Genomic DNA, 16,652 nt, shown 5'->3' on the forward strand with positions numbered 1-16,652 from the left:
TGATAAAGTCATTTGCCAAACATTGCAAAGTTGTCCGGTTTAGAAGTATTAATCAAGTATGTTATCAGCTGTGACACACTGGAAAACATTTTACTTTTTTTTTTTTTTTTTTTTTTTAATTAATTAACACTCAGTGCTGACTGGTTTCACTCACTAACATCTGAACAATGTCTGTAACACAGAACAGGGGTCTCTAGGTGCTAATACAGTCCTAAAATATAATAACTACAGTAGTTGAAATATCTTTTAGATATTTTTGCCTAAATTCTTCTTTCCTTGTATTAGTGTTTTGCAGTCCCAAGATGAATGATGGGTCAGTCTGTTAGGATACAGGAAAAGTCCTCCTCTATTACAGACTTCCTGTGGCAACATCAATGATTATGTGCTATGTTCTGTGGAGATATTCCTGTCTCTGGGGCAATTTGTTCCCACAAGAACAAGTCTGGCTTTGGCTGAAGGTAAGATGTGGGCAGGATGGGTGTTTCTAGGAGTGAAATGCACTTCTGGATCCTACAGTTCAGACTAGTGAGTAGGTTGTGTTGGTAACCTGGTTTGACCCTTTACCTCTCCATTGCTCAGCAGCCTGACACAAAGTGGAAAATTATTTCTCTGTCTTCTGGTAAGTGGGAACATACGGTGTTAGAAATGAGATATGAGTAGTACATTACTCAAGGACCTATGATAGGGAGATAGTTAATTTTAGAAACATCGTCAAATATTTTAAATCAATATATACAATATCTATATAAAATCCTCTTTAAATTTATAATCTCGGTACTATTTCTAAGAGATATATTCTGTCAAAAATAAATAAATAAATAAATAGAATCAATATGTCCTTAAGGTCTAGTCAAAATAACTTGTTTCATCTATGATCATTTCACACACAAAGCCAGACCAACTACACAAAGCTGGCAAAAGGGAAAAAAGCAAACAAAGAAACAAACAAAAAGTTTCTCCCTACCTCCCCAACATACAGATTTTATATCTTCCTAAACTTTTCTTGAAGCATAAACAAACTTGTGGAAATTGCAGTTATTTTTGATGAGGTGAAACACAGATACACAGAAGGGAGGGAGGAAAATGATTTTGCTGAATTTGACAAATGCTTTATGCTGATTCATTAATGTTATGCAAAGAAATATGATAAATAACATTTACAGAAACATTCAAATCTGTAAATAAAAATGTGCAAAATAATAGAATAATTGCTTCCCTACCATCTTCATACTTAACAAATCTCTCAACTCTCCCGTTAAACCTTTCAGTCTTGTGTATCTAAAAGAGCAGCTGGATAAGTAACTGCTTTGTATGTGGATAGAAGGATGTGTCCTTTACCATCTATTTTCATTGGTTTAGGTGATATAATTGCCTCTGAATACAGCCACAGATCTGATTGACTTCACTGTACCTAAAAACTAAACAGAAACAAATTGCTGCCTGAAGGCATCAGCAGTCAAAACATTGCTGGTAATTACTCTTGAAGTTAAAAATTCCTCCAGGAATACCTTCCCTATCAAACAACTTAAAATTGTGCATTATCAGACCAAAGTTTTGTTTCTTCAAACTATTTTGCTTGGTTTGCCTAAGATGGGGAAATTCTGCAATATTTCTCCCTTTTCTCAGATGTTCACAATTTTATTGTCTGCTACACCTCCTCCCCCCCCCCCCCCCCTCCGTCCCCCCCCACATTTCTGCTTTACATATACAATCTTTACTTACTATTTCACAGTGGAGTATTGGGATATCTGACAAAGTATTCCTGCAGCACATGTAGAAAACAGCTTGTCCAGGAGGACAGAAAATAGTTCTGGGCTTGTTCTCCCTTCCTCATCTGAAATAGGGAACATGTACCTTCTTTGTGCTAACATTTGTGCTTTCTCAGTTAGCTTAAGGTTTACCTACTGCTTATATACCTCTTAATGTAGAGGGATATCATGACTGCAGAGCCATTTGAAAATGAAACTGTAGCAAATCCATACCACAAGGCTTTCATCCTTGGTCACCATCAGTATATTAGTAACCATCTGATACACAGGTGGATGGCGCAGCATTTTTTTCCCTTTTTATAGACAAGGATATGAATACTACACGTCCAATGTAATCAGAATCAACATACTGACACATAAAAATATTTTCAAGAGAATGAATTTTTAATGATTTCTAAACAGTACAATGAAACACTTGAGGCAGGCATACATCGGTTGTTCCCATGAAGACCACTGCCAGTGGTCAGACTTCCAAGGCCATCAGAAACCATGGTCATCATCATAATCATCTGAAACTAAGCCTCTGTCATGCTCTTAAGTCTGTCTCAGCAATACAGCTAGGCAATTTTGATTAAGGGGATGTAATTGTATGTTTCAATGAAGATAGATGAATTTAAGCATATGTGAACTTCATTCACTTGCTTATCTTCTGTCAAGACCTCAGTACTTTCATTGCTTGCTGGAGAGACTGCAGGGTACTGTGGAAACAAAGGCACTGTTTGAAATCATCATTGCAGTGAGCTCTAATGAGTCATCCACAGCACTTCTTTAAACCTATCACACTGACCTTTCTCTGCATGCTTTTCCTTTTTGCATTAACAGCATTTTTACTTAATACATTGTCGTACAAGGCTATGGAGAAGGATTTTAAAGCTTTCATTTTAATTCTAACAATGAAATACAAGTATATCACTTCTAAAACCTGCTGACAGTATAAAACATGCCACTATAGAGGAAAAATACACTTTGTCAAGATGGCACCTTGACAGTGCATATGTATGAGCCTCCCCTAGTGATTTCCTTGTCATGCTTGCTTAGTCTAACACTCAGAGCAAGGTTCTCTCTCCCATTTGTTTGCTTAGCTATTCCCAGTCCTAGGAGGTCAACAGGGTGACTAATTTTTGAAGAGCATGAAAAATATAAACGTAATACAGCCTATAATAGTGCCAATCACACCAAACCCAGAAATATTTAGGGATAGAAGTGTTTTTTTTTGTTGTTGTTGTTGTTTTTTTTTTTCCCTTTGGTTTTCAGTGTATAGATGTTGTGATTTCACTATTAGCTCATTTGCATCAAAAATGAAATAAGCTAGGTATGGACAAAAGCTGAGCAGAAGAATTAAAATAACAAAATTAAGAAAAATAGTAAAATAAATAGGAAAAAATGCACAAAACAGAAAATAATGTGAAATATATGAAGTTTTAATGATGCTGGTACACAAATGAAAGCATATATTTTTTCTGCAGTTGCTAAACAGGCTGTAATTTCCTAGTCTGTGATGTGTACAAACCATACTAGGCAGAACTTTGCATGTGAAAAAATACATGTACAGCTGTATTGAAACACTTAATAAATTCTTCTCTTTGCCAATTGTTCTCGTCAAAAATGCAGAAAAAAAAAAAAAAAGAAAATGTTTCATTTCAACATTTTATAAAACAAATGTTTTGCTTTTAATCAATACTAAAAGTCCTTTGATGCCAGTATATTCACATTGATTGGGGCTGCTTTTTTTTTTTCTGCCAACAAACAGAAAAACCTGTTATTCATGCAACTATATTTATAGAAAATGCATACGCAATTGAGAAAACCATACATAGTTAAAACAATGATTTGTGTTTGGACTTCTGCAAGCTCTTTTATGAAAGACTAACTCCTTTCATGTGCATAAATTTAATACATAATATATGTTTCTTATTTTTTTGGATACTATTTTAATAACACTACACTTTTGTAAGAAAGGAGAAAAATAAAAAAACCAAACAGAAAATCAGTGTAAAACGGTGAATTTGCCACCTCAATAAATCTAAAACCTAATTTAGAGGTGCATGCAAAATCATTCTGCTGTTATTCTGTTCTTACTTACATGTTACAAGATAATGTAGACACAAGTAGTAAAGTGCAAATTCTTCCCAGATATGAGGTAGAAATACATAAAAATCTCTGAAGGTATGTTTGTGTCCACTCATGCTATGGTATGCAGATGCACACTTTGATATATGCAATGCTTTAGCCCCACATTTGTACTTACTTCAATATCTTATTTTTTCTTTCTCTCTCCCTCCTTTCCCCCACTTTCTTTAGCAGAATTTGAATTAGGATTAGGAGTAAGAGGAAGTTATCAGAAAGTTTCTTTTCCTAGGCCAATCCAGATTTTGAGAGGTCTTCTTGCTAAAATATATATTAGTAACTATTTCTCATTATCAACTCTTCCTGCCTATTCTTATTCTTATGTATTTACCACATAATCACACAGTCCTTGTCAATTTGCAGTCTGGGGCCTGCTAAATCTCAGGTGACACAGGAGATTACAAATTTCTTTGGTTCCAATATTTGCAAGAGGTCATTTCAGCCTGCTGGCTGTCTTCTTCTACTTAAAAAAAAAAAAAAAAAAAAAAAAAAAAAAAAAAGAGGAAAAACTCTGAAGTACAGTTTCTATCTCCTGACATCTCATGCATTTGGACAATTGAGTAATTTTGGAACCATCCGATGTCCTGGTGCATTTTCTGAGCCTTTCCTACAGCCAGTGATGGACATGAGGATGGATGTAATGCAGAGCTGGATTTTGATAAACAGCTCCCAGAAGATTCCTAAGTAGCATCCTGCCTACAGGCTCATTTATTTTGCATCTCCCTTTGTGAAGTGATATTACAGCACCTCTTTGAAAATACAGTCTTGGAAAGACAGCAAATGGATCACCTGACAAAGTGCTAGAGCTGAGAGCTTTCAGCTCACATCAGCCTAAAAGCCAGGGTTTTGCAGCGGACTTTTCCTGGGCACCCATAGTTATGTAATGCACTACTTCAACACAGCAGTCTTTCCTCCAAACCTCTGTAGGGATCAAGTGGGAGGCCTTACTATCACAAACATTTCTGGTGCGTGTTTGAAAGCCTCAGACACAGGTGATTATCTAAAGATCTCCTCATTTACTCTTCACATAAATGGTTTCCAGCAGGCAGTTCCCCAGATCATCTTTTGAAGAAATTGCAGAAACACATTTTGGGAAATACCTTCTGATGAGAGGTATGTGAGCACAAGTAAGCATTTTCATAGGCTATTTTTTCAAAGATCTATCACAATTTCAAGGAAAACAAGTCTAATATAGACACGTCTAATATAGACATGTTTTCCCCCACTGTGAGAGGGAGGAGTCAGGGAACAACTAGTATGATTAAAATACAAATGTGTTATTGTGAAAAAAAAATGTTTTTAATTCAGCAATAACAATGTACTGAAATTTCACAGTGGAATAAAATAATAAAATGAATTACCCTTCTCTGGGCAGTCGGTAGTTTCCAGAAGATTCAGGATATCTGATGTGTGAAGAAGATGTCAATCCATATTATTTCACGTGACTTCTCACTGGTCACCTGTGAGGAATATAAAACTTGTTTGGTTGCAGTGCAGAGAACAAGATGACAAAGCATAATCTCATTTGCACTGTTCCTATTTTCAAAATATTGTGATTTAAAAATTCTGTTTAATTAATTTTCTTGGTCACAAACTTTATTCTAATTTTCCATAGTCTTTCTTTTCCTTTGTTGTGTATCAGACAGCAGGTGATGCATGAATAGAGACGTGTCAGGGTTGGTCTGTGAGGTTTTTCATATATTTTCAACTATTTGATTCAAGATTTCTAAAAAAGTATTTTATCCTGGTCTTTCCAAATTTATCTGAAGAGCATAGCCATATCTCAGAGCTGGTCAAGATGCAAATTTGGAAGAGCTGCCATGGTTTTAAGTTAACTTTTCAAAATGTTTCAGTTTATCTGTTTTTGAACTGAAGTAGACCAGGATTCAGGTTTACCCATCTAACTGCTATCTCTTTCCTAACAGAATCATCACCCTTCATCTTCATGATGAGAGTGATGGAGCAATGGAACAGGCTGCCTAGGGAGGTTGTGGAGTCTACTTCTCTGGAGATATTCAAGGCCTGTCTGGATGCCTACCTGGGCAGCCTGCTCTGAGGAACCTGCTTTGGCAGGGGGGTTGGACCCGATGATCTTTTGAGGTCCCTTCCAACCCCTACAGTTCTGTCATTCTGTGATTCATCTCCCTCTTTGGCTAACACTGAGCAATACTTTCAGGAGCTTATTTTTCCAGTCTAAAATCTAAGTTATCTAAAGATGTTACTAAAAACAATTCATGAGCCCACACTATCTGGGTTAATTAGGTGAATGATCAGGGTGCCCAAAATGCAATGAAAGTGAGGCCATGATACAGCCATATGTCCTCTTACATTATCTCAGATATGTGGGGATGGCAGCTTCCATCAGAAGAGCACTAAGTAGGAGTGAAGATAATTCCTTAAACCACATGAGACGACACTTGCCTATGCCATCTACTAGAGATCAGAAAGCAAACACAGAGCAGTTTTTAGCAAACAGAAAGATCTCTGTAAATTGAGCTTTTGGTCATTTCTTCACTCTTTAATTTACAGTAAATAATATTCAATTGAATTAAATCAGAGTGGAAAGTTGTAATACAAGGACTAAATTTAAATTAAGTAAATCTGGAGAGATGAGTACATTATGGTTTATTAGGTGTTTATTACAGAACAGAGGTTGAAATGCCAATGTTAATTTCATTTTGACTTTGTTATTGTAATTATTCATTAACCATTAGGTTTCTATCACTTTTTCTTTTATTCTGGAACTATCAAACACAAAGCTTTTTGAATGAACAAATACAGCATTTGAATCTCTTCCTTTCAAAAAAAAAAAAAAAAAGTCTCCAGTCTACTCTGCAGGTAGCAGAAAATGTTTGAACATTTAAGCACATATCTATTCCATGAATTTAAGAACAGATTTTCAAATTTAACTGTTGAAATTCAGGCACCAAAACTCAAAGTGAACAGGCTCATTTTTACTGTTTCTGAGAACTATGAGTTACTTTAGATTTGGAAATAACATTTCCAAAAGTTAAAAAATCCCAGTTCCTGAATTCTTAAGGAAGGTAACAGAAAACAGGTTTGCAGGATATGTGTATACTTTTGGACATTTTTCTTTAGCAGTCTCCTTTAGCTGCCCAAGTTTGAGGACATTAACTTGTAATAGCCATCTTCTAGGCAAAGCATTCAGAATCTGTGACATAGCATTTGGCTGACTCAAGCTTGTCTCTTTCTGTAACAGAAATTGGCTTCCCTACTACCCCGTGACTTACCATCACAGTGCTAAACACTCTCCAGAACCCTTTTGAAAGGGATGATTCATCCCTGGGGTATTTTTAGGAATTTGTTAACTTGCATTTAGCTTAGTGTGCTAGTAGCCAGTAAACAGAGTGAAGACAAGCTTTGAGTAGTCACACATAAACCATTTTGAATGCTATAATTGTACTACATTATCTTGGTCTGTAGACTGAATCATCTGCTGGTTAAGCAGAATGGAAAAAACAGCATAAGACTGTTGCTACAACAGGGAGTTCAATAAAATACTAAAGAAATCAGTGTTAGAAACCGTATTATATTTATCTTCCCAGGATTACACCTGCTTGTTCTAGGCACAACTTGCAATACATGTTGATTTTTCCAAAGTTAATAATATTTTCCACGTGAATATTTCAAAAATCTGAGTGTCACAGAAAACATTGTCTAAGATTAGTCTCACATGCTAATGTACCTTTCTGAGGAAGTCTGATGCAAGATAGTGACCATCTTGTGTCACTATGTATTTCAACCCATCCGAAAGAAGATTGAAACACAGCAAGCACTGCTTATTCTACATGGCTGAGGACCCAATTTTGCTAGCAATTGGAATTATGCCCAAAGTGGAGTGGTGGAAAGAAGAAGAAGGGAGAGGGAGGAAAATAAGAAAACTAGAGCAAAAAGCAGTTTGTTAATAACTCATCTGACCAGTTCAAACCAAGCACAAATTAGAAATAAGTTTTGCAGCAGTTAGCTTAACAAGCAGGCAATAAGTAAGTGAGATTTTACACTGTCCTTGGGACTGTGAAATGAAACCCAGCTTTTGGCAGCCAGAGTAGGGGAATGCCACTTCATGGAGAATAGAAAGTGATGAATTACAGGAACTTGGCACACTGATCAGATCATGTCATCCTCCCACTCACAGCAATAAGACCCTGGCATCCTAGTTTACACAAATATCAGAAACATGATCTTCATCAAAGCACACATGTATTAGAAGGCAGTGACACAGTCTGTCATGTTCCTTTATAGAGAGTTCTTCAATGCATGTCATTCAGCTGTCTGCCTACACTACGTGTAATGAATTAAAATGGTGAAGTAAACGTTTAGCTGTTCGGAAAATAAGAATGATTTTGCTTTTTCCATTGAAGAATGCTGAATCAGTGAAAGCAAAATATTTTTCCAAAATCCCTGTGAAACTGTAGTAGAAGATAGGGTTTTGATGGATCAGATCATGACAAAGTATTTCAAAACCTTCTATAACCACATGCCAGGGTACCTGCTGAGTTCTTTAGCACCTGATTAATGAATAAACAGGTGAGAGGACAAAGATGCTTGGAGCCTATCTCATTTACAACTTGCCTGAAGGTTTCCAGGATTTTCAAATTAATGGGCCAATCCACATGGGCTCATGTGGATTTGGAAGCCTGGAAACTCTGAAAACTTCACAGTTGCTGCCCTGGCTCTGCAGTGACCATGATATTTTCGAGATTCCTAGTTAATGCTGCTCTCAGTTTTTTCACCTTTGACATAATGAAACATTAATTGAATCAAGAAAAGATTTTCTTTATGGGTTGGTAGTTTAGAAGACCACCTGATTTAAAACAAGTGTTTGAATACAAGCTGATGGATGCCTTCATTCTGAAATATTAGTTGGCACAAGAACTGGGATTCATATGACTGCCCTAATTATCAGACTATAAAGCAACATTAATGTCTTGATGAATATTTTATTTTGAATTGCACAATGGAATAGAATAACAGGAAAGACTGAAGAAGACACCTATCTCAAGTACCAAGCTTCATAGATCTCTTTAGGAGACATTAGACCTTTCAAGCAAAAGGAACAGAAGCCAACTCCCCTAATTCTGTGTTGGTGTTTGGTGTTCGGTCAACCACATGCTCCTCGTTATGCCCGGAATTTTATTATGAGTGTATAGGACAAACTTGTAAGTAGTTTTTCTTCCCATTACATCTTTTCTTTTCTTTTCTTTTCTTTTCTTTTCTTTTCTTTTCTTTTCTTTTCTTTTCTTTTCTTTTCTTTTCTTTTCTTTTCTTTTCTTTTCTTTTCTTTTCTTTTCTTTTCTTTTCTTTTCTTTTCTTTTCTTTTCTTTTCTTTTCTTTTTCTTTTCTTTTCCTTTCCTTTCCTTTCCTTTCCTTTCCTTTCCTTTCCTTTCCTTTCCTTTCCTTTCCTTTCCTTTCCTTTCCTTTCCTTTCCTTTCCTTTCCTTTCCTTTCCTTTCCTTTCCTTTCCTTTCCTTTCCTTTCCTTTCCTTTCCTTTCCTTTCCTTTCCTTTCCTCTCTTCTCTTCTCTTCTCTTCTCTTCTCTTCTCTTCTCTTCTCTTCTCTTCTCTTCTCTTCTCTTCTCTTCTCTTCTCTTCTCTTCTCTTCTCTTCTCTTCTCTTCTCTTCTCTTCTCTTCTCTTCTCTTCTCTTCTCTTCTCTTCTCTTCTCTTCTCTTCTCTTCTCTTCCCTTCCCTTCCCTTCCCTTCCCTTCCCTTCCCTTCCCTTCCCTTCCCTTCCCTTCCCTTCCCTTCCCTTCCCTTCCCTTCCCTTCCCTTCCCTTCCCTTCCCTTCCCTTCCCTTCCCTTCCCTTCCCTTCCCTTCCCTTCCCTTCCCTTCCCTTCCCTTCCCTTCCCTTCCCTTCCCTTCCCTTCCCTTCCTTCCCTTCCCTTCCCTTCCCTTCCCTTCCCTTCCCTTCCCTTCCCTTCCCTTCCCTTCCCTTCCCTTCCCTTCCCTCCTCTCCTCTCCTTTCCCCACATAATTAGCTCTTACCTAAAGAAACAAGATACAGTGCAAAGTTTCCAATCTATTAGAGATTCCATCAGAAATCAGAAAGTTTGTAATGTAATAGTGTATTAAAAACAATCTTGCAATTTAATCACAGTAGTTCTTATGTAATTTAAATCAGTAAAAAATGTTACAATATTGAGACACTGAGTGCAATAATAATGAACCAACACTGCCAACATCTAATTTATTACAAACATTTTTTATTATTTATTTAAAGACTGCATATACATGTATGCATAGAATGCTTCCTTCCATCAAAAAGTACTTGTAATGATTTAATTTTGTGTTGTGTGTTCTTTCACATTAGTTTGTCCTACAACAACCTTGATGAAATTTCAAGCTTGAATTTGAGATAAAAAGCTTTCTATTTGAAAAGTCATCTACAGACACATTTATAGCTGATGTTTCCTCTGTTTCTCTAGGTCTATGTCAACTTGACAGAGGTTATGTTAGAATGTCCTCACCAGCTTTACTGTTACTGCTCTTTATGTTGTGAACAAGATGACATGCATTAAAAGAGTGTTTCTTCAAAGACTGTCTAATGTTAATGGTGCCTACTAAGATGAAGAAGTATATGGCAAACATGAAAGGTTTTCTGTTCTTTTGTTTCCTCCTCTGCAGAGAAAGTTGTCTTATTAATTTCTATCAGACAAACACTTGCCTTGGTATCATATAAGAAGGCACTGACCAACATGAGACCAGATACCTCTCAGTAATTCTATTTAAAACACTTTCTCTGTCAAAATTAGCAAAACAGATCCGGGATTGTCTGTTGAATGAGCAACAAGATGAAAGCAATGCTGCTATCTGATATTGTTGTTGAGATTTCCTCAGCATAAATTCATCTTTGACCCACTTTCTGGAGCATGACACAGAGTGGTAAGGCCAGCAAAAAGGGAAATGTTAGCAGATGCAGAAGAAATAAAAACACAGGAATTCAGGAAGTAGTTGGTAGTATGAAATGAAAGCCTGACACCCAAAGGCTAAAACAGAACCACTGCAAAGCTGGGGACAGTAACCACATTGTTGAAATTGTACAATTTGTTATTTTTTGATGTTGTTTTTGTCCATTTTATTTCCTAAGGGATATATATATATATTTATTTTTTTTCCCCCCAGGAACAATCCCAAAGAACAAGAAGTTAAAATATAGCTAGGTTGTAATTTAATCACTGAGGCCAGATTAATTACCACATATAGCCCATATTTCAGTGAAAGCCCTTCCTAAATATCCAAATTTATAACTAGCATATACACACAGGATAAGCATATATCCCTGATATAAGGCTACAGTGTTAAGAAAGTCCTGTTCTCTGGCAACTGAACGATGACATTTTAGAATATTGTAACACCAATAGAAAATCCAAATGAGAATCTAATTTAAGAGAGTTGGAGAAAAAGAAGCTGCAGTTCCCCACTACAACACATTAGGGTTTGCTGCATCTGACTATTCTGTTGCTGTTCTTCATAACGTTTCTTGTCTGTCTGGCATGGGCACTGTGAAAAAGCGTATTAAATAAGATGAATCACCATTTGCTTCATATAAGTTAGCTCTTCTTATACCTTTGTGATAGTTAATAACAATTGTCACCAAACAGCAGTTCACAAAGACTGTTTAAAACTCCTTAAGATTTTACTGAGACAAGACTCCAAATGAACAAAACAAAATAAATTTCACTCCAATTTCCCCCTAGCCAATACAAACAAGGAATTTGGTTTTCTGGAGAAGCCTGATGCCTCGAATGTTCCTTCATTCATGTAACCATGTAAACATGTAATCCAGTTGATTTATTGCTCCACATATTTCCTTGACTGACTGCTACTATTGTTAGCTTATTTTCATTCCTTCTGGTTTTCATCAATTACCTGTATGGCTTTATATATACTCATGCTCTCCTTTTTACTTTTTCTCCAGTGCCTCTAACTTTAACTTCATCTTTAAATCACCAATAAAACGTGGTTGACATCCTCTTGTTTAATTCAAATCTCCTCAGTTCCCTTGTGTGTCTGTAACATAACCAGTCTGGCCAAAGTCTTCCATCTCCACCCACAGTAATTTCCAAAATGAGATCATGATTCATTCTGTGGTGCTTTTATTCAGAGCATAAACTTATGTTTCAATAGCTCCATGACTGGCACCTACTCTTACAAATCCTGAAGAACAATTTACAAAGGGATTTCCTTTTAGATCCCTGTTATTTATGAGTTGCATGACATAAGCATGTAAAGCTCTTTTAAAGAGATAATGGAGCTTTTAGTGATTTTTCCCATTAATTGGGCTTAAAGAACTTCTTGTCCTAATGCAGTTGTAACTGTTTTGTGGTGACTTGGTTTCAACACTTTCAATTGCTGTTTCTCCTACTGTGCCATGACCAGAAAGGAAAAAGGAGGGGAAGAGAAAGGAAAAATGAATCAAAAGAAAAAAAAAAAAAAAAAGAGAGAGAACTGAATTTGCATTTGTGTGTAATTGAGGACTAACTTGAGAATTTGCCATTAGTTGCAAAACTCATTTTCTCAAATACTGTAATCAACTGTTTCTAAAAAGCAACCCCAGTGTGTAGGAGGTTATTTTAATTAACAAGTACTATCAGCGCTTATCATAGCACCATAAGAATTGGTGACCTTTCAAATGGCCTTAACATGAGAAGCTGGCTTCACAGGGGTATTGCTGTTATTATTTTAAAGCATGTGGAAGTACTTGTTTTTTTTTCTTGATTTTGCAAATAAAAAGTGAACATTAGATTATGATAGAAAAATGCCATCTTCTGTTTCATTCTTTATGCTTTTCTAACTCTCCTTTTTTTTTTTTTATTATTATTTTAACTGCAGTGAGCCCTGAGTCAGCATTTTCCACAGAATTTGATACTAACCTTCACTCTGAAGTAGTACTGCTATTACTGCATACCTAAAATGAGGAACATCCCACTGAAATGTTACCTTACATTTATCTACACTAAACTTCATCTTCATTTTATCAGTCAGGTATTCAGCACAGCCAGGACTTTGCTAGGTCCTTCTGAAATGCTGATGAAGTCAGCATGCATTTTTTACTACTTTAAACAGCATAAGCTTCCCAGCAGATTTTGTCATTTCATCATTTCATGATAAGTCATTTCATTATCATGAAATTATCATTTCATGATAAGTCATTTCAACTTATCCATAAATGATCCTTCTAGATCATTTATGGATAAGTTAAGAGCACAGATCACTGAAGTATACTAGTGAAAATTTTCCTGTACTGTTTTTTTGCTTGTTTTATTTTGTTTTGCTTTTGTTTTTCCCCCATGTGTTTATTTATGTAAGCACCATTCCAATGACAATTTGATTAAAAAAAACAAACAGACAAAAAAAAACAAAACAAAACAAAACAAAAAACCTTCAGCAAGCTAAACTTCCAAATGAATTCTGGTTATTCAAATAGATTGTATCAACTGATTTTCTCCCATACCCATGACTGCTAATCTCACCAAAGAGGTCTAGCAATTTTTAACCTATACAAAATACGATTGCTCTCTCCTAATATATCTATATATCACATACATCATATAAATTCTATTATTACATGTTGCCTGATCTGTGTGGTATGGCTGTGAGAATTACAGATTAAAATTTCTCCAGATTTTCCCTCAAATAATTTTCAGTATTTGGCACCATATTAACTATCTTTGAGTCCTCAGAGACCTAAGCAAATCTTACTGAAAGATGGCATACCACAGTTATAAGTCACCTGTTACAACTGAGTAGGACTCCTGGGTGAGTAAAATACCTGGTTCTGGCAATGTATTCTACAACTCCTTCTTCTTTCACTTCAGTTTGAACCATGTCCTCTTTTCAGCTATGAAAAACAAAAAGATCAAGTTTAAGAACCGCACCATACTCTTCCAAAGCAAACAAACACACACATACAAAAGCAATGTCTGTGCTAGATACCATTTTCAGTCTTCCTTGGACTTTGCACATCTAAGCACAATCATTCATATACAGAAAGAATAATGAATTATGCATAACTTCAGACTTCTTTGAAGAAAAAAAAAATGTTCAAAACATTTCCGTGGTCAAATGCTTCAATGAGTAACTCTCGTTGATAAATAGGGGCAGGTGGGGAATCTGTATAAAACAACTTGCAAAGCTGTTTGCAGGGATTTTGTTCTTCTGAACAGGGTCATATGAAATAATCATCTGATACATGCTGTGCTTGTTTGATATAAATCTACAAGACTCTCATATAAAGAAACTGTATTGAAGCAACAGGATCACCTTATAAAATAAGCAGGATGAAAACATCAGTATTAATTTAGGATATAAAAACAGCTCAGAAGCCCAAATGTTTAAGAGTTTTCTGTAATTTGTTAGGGTAGTTCTCAGTAATAGGAGACAAAGACACATTGAAAGTGAACCTGACTGAAGAATATAATGATGTTATTAATGGAGTTTTCAAATCTTGCAAAGTGCTAAAATAAATGAATGTCCAATCATTTAAAATAATCAATCTATTCTCATACATAGAAGATTTAACAGTTATTATTTTTATTTTTATTTTTTTCAGTATGAAAGGAAAGAAGACTGAAGTGACCCCTCAACATATTCCTATCTCATGATACCTTTGTAATACCATATAGCTGTTACAGAAACAATCTTCAATAGGGTTCTCTATTAGAAATTCCTCTATATAGATTTTTTTTTTTCCAGTAGGCAGTAGTATTGATTATACTTCCTATCTGCAGCCCCACAAGTTTGGCCTTTTCTGTCTCCTGAAGGCTGGCAGCAGGATTCAGGCAGCAGGATACTAAGCAACTTGCCCATAAGAAGTTCCCTCTGCGTATCTGCCTTGGTATCTCATTTTGATTTGCTTATATTAATACTCTAGGTGGGATTAAACATGTTTAAACTGTTGTCGAGATCGTCTGCAAGACTGAGAAACTCTGTAGATGTTTAGGCCTATGTGACCGACCACCTTTGCCCCTGCTGAGTGCTTCTGGACGATTAATAGATTCAGTATAATCACTATGCTGGTGTGCCAGGAGGGTAAAGGGGGCAACATGCTTCTTTTCCCTGGTTGGAAAGACAATGGGTTTGGACGCTGTAGTCAGCGTCTGTAGCCAGTTCAGCGTCTATGTGCATAGGAGAGGCAACACTGAGCTGCAAAGTATGTCAACAGAGAGAGGTTTGTTATCGTTTCCATGGCAGTGAGTGCAGGGAGGAATGCTGAACTGTTTACATTCTTTCATATGCAGCCTGCTTACATTTCTAGTGTCCTCCCGTTATCAATCACCTTCCTGAATTCCTGCAGTGAATCACGTATGGACGTATGGACGAGCTGCAGTCGGTGGTTTTTTACACTCAGGTGCTGATAAGAGTATCTTTCTGCTTGTGTCAGCTTCTGCTCCATAAACAGCCTCATTGACCCATTTCCCCAATACTCTGGGTAATAAGTGAAGGCTTTTCAAGGGTTATATTGTTAAACTGAAATTAGCCTTCACTGTGTGTTTGCAGTGATGTTAATGTACCAATATATAACACAAAAAAAAAAATAAATCTTGCATTGCTCAGTGATTTTCCATCATGGACCAGAAATTTTTGAAAGTCTCTGTAATTGCTTATTTTGGGGTTTAAAATGGCCTCCATGGTTACTCTGCATTTCATGAACCTTTGGGAATGTATAGTGTAAATATCTACATATAATCTCACCACTTCTCTCACCCCTATACTTAACAGAGAGAAATGGGGGGGTTAGGAGCTTTAAAACATGTTATGACTTGTGCTCTAGAAATGTGCAATTGTCTCCACTGACTAGAAAGGAAATTTGGATGACGTGCCCAGATACAGATGCCTATATTGCTCATGACAAAAAAAAAATAAAAAAATACCATTTTTGTCTGTAAGATAGCAGTTCCCCTGTTGCTATTATGGAGCATTCTATCCACTAACAATTTAAACAAAATAAATGCATAAATAGAAATTATGGCAACTTTGAATAATAGAAATACCTTTAATTTTAAGACAAGATTGTCATTTCATTCTGTGTTCATTAAAATGCATTTCTGACCTTGAAAACAGCTGAAATAAGTTGAATATTCTGTTTGTATCACACAGTTTTGAAATGGGGAATAAGATTAACAGGGAAAAAAAAAAAAAAGTTTCTTAGATTTCTGTTGAATTTGAGCTGACATTGTGACATTGTTTTGCATGCAAAATTTCTGGGAAGAACAAGATTCATGGTTGCTCAGCCACATACCTTTCTGGTCTGTGTGTAAGAAGGCAGGAGCTTTCTAAAAAATAGTTCAGTTCACATGCCATTGAGATATGCAAGATAAGCCCTGTTTAGCCATTAGACCTGTTAGGCCATTAGACCTGTTCTGCGTTTGAAACAACTGTGTTGAGAACACATTAATAGAGTTTCTTTTAGCAAAGTATTTATACATAATTAACTCTGATACCAACATTTAAAGCTGAATATTATTACTTACCTCCACATCCTTTCTTGAATTAAGGAGTTCTGAGTTGTCCTGATCAACAACCAAACAGAATATATATATATAAATATATATTAAATTAAATTAACATCCTTCTAGAAAACAGATTGTAAGAGGTAGCACTGAGTAGTAAGTCAAAACTATTCACATTCTTAACAATAAAGAAATAGTGATATTTGAATAACAATACACCACTATTACCTGGAAGAAATTATAGATTGGAACCAGTTCATATTATAATCATTAAAAGGCAAGAAA

General features: G+C 35.9%; 1 long non-coding RNA gene across 1 annotated transcript; it reads right to left on the minus strand.

Annotated features, from left to right (window-relative positions):
- Positions 1 to 2,212: 2,212 nt before the first annotated feature.
- Positions 2,213 to 16,429, minus strand: LOC116486401. Its single transcript, XR_004252951.1, has 4 exons — positions 16,389 to 16,429; positions 13,688 to 13,756; positions 5,258 to 5,356; positions 2,213 to 2,467 (listed from the first exon to the last, which is right to left on the minus strand). It is a non-coding gene; the product is annotated as an uncharacterized LOC116486401 (long non-coding RNA).
- Between the last annotated feature and the right edge of the window lie 223 nt (positions 16,430 to 16,652).

Source organism: Aythya fuligula, chromosome 2 (genome assembly GCF_009819795.1).
Source record: "Aythya fuligula isolate bAytFul2 chromosome 2, bAytFul2.pri, whole genome shotgun sequence".
NCBI lineage: Eukaryota > Metazoa > Chordata > Aves > Anseriformes > Anatidae > Aythya > Aythya fuligula.